Below are 8,333 nucleotides of genomic sequence, written 5' to 3' on the forward strand. Positions count from 1 at the left end.
AACCAAATTAGTAACTGCTCTGTAACTGCTTGTCTTCCAGAACGGGCCCGTCCAAAAGACAAGCGCCTCCCCAAAGGAGGAGAAAAGCTCCCTCTACCACAAGGTCAAGGGTGGAGGAAACTCCTTCCTCCAAATTAACCCCTCCGAAGGGTTTACGTTATTCTATATGAATACAAGTTACAAAAGCAGCGACATCCTTCTGGAAGGACAATCAGGTTTCAGGGTTGGAAAAGGATGGGAGGACAACATCTTCACGCTACGATACAAAATAGCAGAAATCCTCCAAACACCTAAAACGAAACTGTACATCTTGTTCGTTAATTTCAGAAAGGCCTTCGACTCGATCCAACACACCCTCCTATGCCACAAGATGTACAGTGCGAGTGTCAGTTCCCAAATGGTAAACACGACCAAAAGTATCCTCGGGAGTTCCACAGGGATCCCACTTGGGACCTTTGTTATTTAAACTATACGTTAATGATCTTTCCAGGGTATTTCGATGTTGTACTTCCTTGCCCTTTGCTGACGACCTTAAATTCTTTAAAACTATCCATTCGTCTCGTGATTGTTTTGAAATGCAGCTGGATCTTTGGAATCTGGAGCGTTGGTGTCGCATAAATGGAATGTCTCTTAATTATAATAAATGTCGCGTTATGCGTTCATGCAGGAGAGCATTCCCTATCGAATTTGATGACAAGGCCAGTGGCGTTTCCTTACATCCTGTATTACACCGTTTTATATCTGCGGCTCCTCTCCGCATTATCAGACAGTGATCACGGATGCAAATAGAACTCTTGGATTTGAATAACGCTGTGCTACAGACTTTTATATCCAGAATTCAATGCATCAAACCACTCTATTCCTGTCTCGTGAAATCATGTCTTGAATATGCCTCCACAATATGGTGGTCTCCTAATCTTATTAAATATAAAATTAGCATAGAAGGAATTCAATAGATATTTCTGAGGTTTGCACAGCTTATAAAATCTGGCCACAGAATCGACCTTACACGACCACGGTTATGAACCAATCTTAAAAAGACTAAACCTGAAATCTCTCGAAGCTCATAGGACGATTTTCGGTCTACTATTCTTATTTAAATTAGTTAATGGGGTCATTAACTGTTCCGCACTACTTGCCTCTATCAACTTTCATTCGCCTGCTAGATCGCTGAGGTCACTGCGATCATTCCTGCCTTGCAAATATACTTCCAGATTCGCCAATTCCGACCCTGTAAACCGAATTTGCGAACTTACAGAAAGGACCAGATTCGAGCCAGATTGCTTCACTGGATCGGTCAATTCCTTTCGTAAACTATTATCTAAATATGTCTAATTTACACTATTGGAACCCGGATTTCAATACATAATACGGGTTCCAGCAACAAGGCTACGTCGGAAAAATACAAGTCGGCGGAAAGGAAAACACTGGCATTTTGCAAATTCTGTAGAGGCTTATGTAATGTTAGCTTTTGGTGGGGTGAAGATGACCATTGAGCCTTAGTGAAAGTACTTCCCAAGAATCCTGATGTCAAACCTAACTTCCCCTGTCCGAAAATCATCAACATCCTGCCCAGTTCTCATGCTGTAGCCAAAAACCAGACGTATTATCCTAAATAACTAACTTTTCCTTCATAAACATATAACCCCAACCCTCTTGCGCCATACCCAAAACCAGATACCATTATTATTATTCTAAAACTAACCCTTTTTTTATAAACACCCCACTTCGATTTCCCATGCTACACTCAAACCTAAATGTATTACTTTAACCTCAAAAACTAAGTTTTCTCCGACATTATGAATATCCTTCCCCACTCTCTGGAACCACACTCCAAAATCGTATGTATAAAAGACAAATGAACTACAGAATAAAGCAGTATTAACCTTTTGCACACGAGAGACACTACTTAGTTGACATTTAATCAGATTTTAACGATGGATATTAATTAATGTATCAGATTTACAATTACCCAACGATGCGTGGAATATCGAGGTAAAATAATTCTACGTCTTCATTTCTATACGACTTCTTATGTACCGTTTTAAAATTATCGTCGACTTTATGACAGAAAGTCTTCGAATTACTTTTTTCCTGTAACGAAAAAGTCGTCTAGTGCAAAGGGTTAATAATAATATGCCTAATAAAAAGGAATATTTTGATGAAACATTTATGTAATTTATAATTACTATTATTGTATATACATATATATATATAATTCATAAAAATTTTAATTTTTAGTGTTATAAATTAAAAAATTTGTTAATGTTAATAAATATAAATAGTAATTAAAAAAATTAATAGCATCTGTTTAATCCTTTTATTAATTTTACATTTTTATATAATTATGAAATGATTTGTATTTGAGCTTATAGTAATTATTATTATTGTTTTAGTTAATATTAATTCTAATAATAAAATTTCAAGTTTAATATTCTATTATACATCTATTATTCCGGGTTTATTTTTTATATTATTTGTAATATATTATTTTAATTTAATAAGTAAACCAATATTTCAAAATTGATTTAAATTTTACATTTATATTTCTTTATTATTAAAAATAGGATTTTATCCTTTTCGTTATTTAATAATTAAAAGTTATGAAAATATACCTTGAGGAAGAATTTTTCTTATATCAACTTATATAAAATTTGTATCTATTAGTAATTATTGTTTATTTTTAGAATTTAATTATTACATATTAAATTTTATATTATTTGGTTTATTAATTATAGCATTTTGTATACATAAAATACTAAATTTAAAAAAAATAATTGCATCTTCATCTTTGTTATTTAGTTTTATAATAATTATTATATGTTATTTAAATACATTAATATTTTATTATATAATTTTATTCTATTCAATTAGTTTATTCATATCAATTTATATAATTATTAAATTTCTATTAAGTTCATTTAATTTTAATATCATTATATTAATAATTTTATATTATTCAGAATATTAATAAAATGAAATGAAAAATTTAATTTTCCATTTCATTTAGTAACTTTATGACCTTAACATTTATTGATTTCTTTAAAATTAATAAATTTTAATTTAGTATATTTTATATATATTTACAATATTTGTAAGTTAATTATTAGATTATTGAATATAATTATATTCATAATATTATGAATAGGAGATATTATTCGTGAAAGAGTTTATCAAGCAATACACACTAATTATGTCATACATTTTTTAAAATTTAGAATAATTTTATTTATTTTATCAGAATTACTTTTATTTATTTCATTTTTTTGATCATACTTTCACATATATATTTCACCTTCCATTGAAATTGGAATTAATTGACCTCCAATAGGAATTTATATATTTAGTTCAATTCAAATTGCATTATTTAATAAAATTTTAAATTTTTCAAAATTCACAGTATCTGTAAGATATAATTTTATATTAAATAATGAAAAAATTAAATCAATTATTTATTTAATTTTTACAGTTATATTAGGAATTATATCTTTTATAACTCAATTATTTCAATATTAATATTCCTATTGTGGTATCGCAGGATGAGCGTGTTATCTAGAGTGCGTGCGAAAGGATGAATGATCGTGCGCTAGGATCGTGTGGACGGGACGTTTATGAATGTACCGGATGAAAGTGAAGAGTGGCTTTAGGAATGCGTTTGGGTGTTTGGGCTAAGTGACCCGCCGAGGGTAAGATTGCGAGGAGTGCGTGGGAAAGTGTGATTGGAAAGAGAGAATAGGTATGAAAGAGGATAGAATGTATGGTTTTAAATAGGGATGCAAGGGCGTGAGTGGGCAGCGAGAGAGAGAGAGGGTGTGGAGTCGGTCGCGGTACGTGTAGTATAGGAAAGTTCAGAGAGAGAGTTGTGAAAAAAGTTGTATTAGTGTTGCGAAGTATAAACGTGTTGTTAGGATTAATGAATAGTTTTAGCATTATTCGTGTTGTCCCACCCTATCGCTACAATATTATGTTATATTGTTACATTAGTTTATATATTATATTATATTATTTCATATATTAGGTCTATCATCGTTTTCAAATATAGCCAAGAGTAAAACTAACTCTTAGGTAAACCACATGTATATAAAAATTCTATTCGTAATAACCACTCCCCTCTCCCCCCTTACCCAGCGACAGATAAATATAGTTTTTTACTGCCCTTTTCTACATTGCTTATACACCATAATTAAGTGCACCCTACTTACCATGTCCCCATATAGCAGTAAGTGCAATTACCCGTGAACCAACTGTAAACTACGCGTACTCTGCCTCAGAGTCTTTAGTTTTATAAACCTAGGTTAACCATTATTCCTATTTATACGTTTAAGGATATTTGTTGTATTTGTTATTTGTTATGTAAATACCCAGAAGCTTTAATGAACGTATATTTAAAAAAAAAAAAAAGGCAAGAGTCTGCTAAGCAAGCCTTACTGATGAGTCCGCTAGCAGGCCCGGACGAAACGCATCCTTTCCTTTTCGTAACGTCCCTTCTAGATACGCCAACCACGGGGATACCTGCGACGAGCCGACTTCAAGCGATGGTGGGGGAGGACCCCCACAGGGTTATTGTCGCATCGCGTTTGAATTTTCGATAAATTCTGACAGGTTGTAAATCCGTTTCGCGGTCTCGTTACGTTGCCCGCCAAATTAATGTAGGATTTATAGCTATATTAATCCTATGCAGACCAAAATCTGCGTGACTAATAAAGAAAAACTCTTTTTAACCTCTTAGGCACGGCGGAACTTTACGCGGGGCTGTTTCTCGGTACGGCAAAGTTCATCGCGAATTACGTGTAAATGATACGGCACTGCAATGTGTGACGGATAATGCTGTTCTTTACACGAGTACACTGGAATGAAGTGTTTGATGATTAAATTATAATTTTTCATTAGTATTTATAAAAATATTTACTTTAAAATTTTTTAAAATTAAGATATGATTTTAACGCTCATTTTAACTTTAACAATTTATTCTAAAAATTAATAGTACATTTCAGTATGGTACGTCTTAAAACACACAGAGATGGCATCCGGGAAAGCCACTATAGTGGTGCGCCGTACAGAAAAATACATCCGCGTAAGCCACTATAGTGGTGCGCCGTACAGAAAGATGATATCCGCGAAAGCCACTATAGTGGTGCTCAGTGCCTAAGAGGTTTATATATATAACAAAACAAGTTTATTTAATTGAGCAATCAACGTCTCGACTAGACACCCTCTATTCTCGACTACACCCCGCCTGCCTCCCTCAAGCCAGTGCAACCCTATTTAAAGCCAGATCTATCTTATTCCATACACACGCTATCTCTCTCAATATCATTCTACAGACATTCCGACAAAAGGATTTGCAGCTATCATATTTTCATGATACAACAAACATCATTGTTCATTCTGCGCCAAACACCCGATACCGCCGATCGATACTCCTTGCTTTCCAAGGAGCCGCCCAAACGCTTCCATGCGCTTCATACACACATTCGCCTCGTCAAAGCCGATGCCGCTATTTATTATTTGATTGAGTCCTTCGCCATTCGCCACCCCAAAATAATTTTATAAATTTTGATATAATTATTTCAATTAAAGTTTCTTCTAATATAATTTCATAAAAATAAATTATAATTATAGGTTTTAAATAAATTTTTTTATAAATTAAATTTAAATTTATAAAATTTAAGAAAGAGATATTAATTTTTTGTTAAATAATAATTTATTTAATAAAAATATCAAATTATATATGAATTTACTCATAAAAATCCTAATAATTATTAACAATATTATGCAAAAATTTATTAAATTATCTTCCTTTTTATAAATTAAATTTAAACTTAAACTATTATTTAATAAAATTGTTATAATTCGAAATGAATAGGAAATAGTTGAAATTGCTCTAATTAATAAATAAAAATTTCTTAACAAATTTATTTTAGAAATTAAAAAATTTTCAATTATTAAATCTTTAGAGTAAAATCCAACTAGAAAAGGAAAACCAATTAATCTTAGTAATGAAAAAATAAAAATTATTCTTTTTGTCGAATAGATATAAAATAATCCATTATAAAATTTAATATTTTGATTATTATTTAAATAATGAATATATCTTCCTACAGATATAAATCTTAATAATTTAAATATAGCATGAATAAATAAATGAAGAAAAGCTAAATTTTTTAAATTTATTGATAAAATTTTTATTATAAATCTTAATTGTCTTAAAGTTGAATAAGCAATTTTTTTAATATCTCATTCAAAATTTACAGAAATTCCAGAATATAATATAATTAATCTCGATATAAATAACATTATATTCTTAAAATTTAATTCTGATATTTCTTCTGTTGGTGCGTGGCGAAATATGAGCACTCTTGAAATTGGACGAACACACTTTTTATTTTACAAACGTACATTTCAGATGTGAAGCAAAGACTACAACGACGACGACGACTCGAAAAACAAGTGAGGGTTCAGGAGACACGCAGTTTCCTACACCTAGCAAACCCCCACTCCCTTCAGGGTATATTTAAATGTAGCCAATTGTTTCAGTTAATTCTCAACATCTTCATAACGAATTATCAAATAAACTCCAGCTGTTACAAATGTTGATGAATGTACTAATGATGAAACTGATGTAGGAGCAATTATAGTTATAGGTAATCATGTACAAAAAGGAATTTGTGCTCCTTTAGTAAAAGTTATTAACTCATCGCAATCGAGAGTTGACCGTCAGTCACGATTAGATAAAATTTCGAAGATCGATATTAATTAATATGTCAAATTTAAGATAATGTAACGGTGTGCGAGCTATCGAAATCAAATAATTCTACGTGTTAATTATTATACGATTTCTTATTTATTACTAAAAGAAATATCGCCAGCTTTATGCAGAAAATCTTTGAACTCCTACTCATCTTTAGCCAAAAGATCGTCAAGTGCAAAGGGTTAAAATAAATATTATCATTATAATTAAATTTATATTATATAATAATAAATTTCAACTTCCAAATATAATTATTATTGATATTAATATTAATAATGAACAATCTCCTAGACGATTTAAAATAATTGTTAATATTCCATAATTAAAAAATGTATTTCTTTTTGATAAAAAAATAATTGTACAATAGAAAATTAATCCTAATCCATCTCATCCAATAATAATTGTAATATCATTAAATAAAAAAGTCGTTTAATTAAATAATTTTCTAAATTTATATATCTATATCCATATATTAACATTATTGATCTAACAATTGAAACTAAAAGTAAAAATTGTATTGTAAGTGCTTTGAATGCAAATAAGTTATAAAATTAAATTTTATTGAATTTAATCTATAAATATTTCATTCTACAATATTGATAATTTTATATATTATCATATATAAATTTAAAATTATAAATATTATACTATATAAAAATAATATAATACTAGAAATTATTAATTTCAAAATAATTTTATTATATTATTGATATCACAAATCAATGTTTGTTTTATTAAATCTAATCTGTATCTGATCTGTACCCTCCATTGTTTTCGTGAATACCACAAGACAGCAACAGTTTAAATTTTTAATTTTTATAGATGTTTGATTTTCTACTAAGTTTTCCGTTTATTATGTATGTACTATATGTTTATGTTAAGCGGCTGTAAAAATATTAGTAGTATAATTATTCATTTTATAAAATAAAGCGGCCTTTTTGACCCAACATTTCTACACCGACATACTCTGTGTTTGACGACTATATCCGTCATCGATAGGTTAGAGGATGTTCCAGCCATCTTTTAACGAATGATGGGTGCTACCCTTCGCGGATTATAAGAAACATTATTCAAATAAAGTTGGTAATAGAATAATTACTGGAAATTTTCAAGTGCTTAACGATCACGCTAATATTCCATTTGATGGACTATTGGGTGATGACTTCTTTTGTGTCCATAAGGCTAACATTGATTACTCAAGCTCCAGTATTGCATTCGAGTTCATATCATTTCAAATTCCTCTTTGTCGTAATACACCTCAGAAATCCGTTTCCAGTATAAGAATCAATCCACCAACGGAGACAGTAGTCCCTATAAAATTAGTAAATCCTCACCATTTAAGAGCAGGCATATTAACATCGCGAAAAATAAACGAAGACAATTCACTTATAATACCTAATGCCATGACTAAAGTTTCTAACGAAGATGAGCCTTTCATTACAATTCTTGCAGCCCTAGGACCGCAATGTCCCAAGTCAAGTAGAGGCCTGTTTTATGCCTCTATTGCAAGGGTCCCTTCACTTGCACATGCTCGGTGTCACCTAAACCACCGCTAGGATAAACCGTGACAAGGACCCATATA

At 30.6% G+C, this 8,333-nt stretch overlaps 1 pseudogene; it reads right to left on the bottom strand.

Annotated features, from left to right (window-relative positions):
• Nucleotides 1–5,913: 5,913 nt before the first annotated feature.
• Nucleotides 5,914–7,063, bottom strand: LOC108548177 (NADH-ubiquinone oxidoreductase chain 5-like; annotated as a pseudogene).
• Nucleotides 7,064–8,333: the final 1,270 nt, after the last annotated feature.

This window comes from Eufriesea mexicana, unplaced genomic scaffold (assembly GCF_001483705.2).
Source record: "Eufriesea mexicana isolate 0111107269 unplaced genomic scaffold, ASM148370v2 scaffold1407, whole genome shotgun sequence".
Lineage (NCBI taxonomy): Eukaryota > Metazoa > Arthropoda > Insecta > Hymenoptera > Apidae > Eufriesea > Eufriesea mexicana.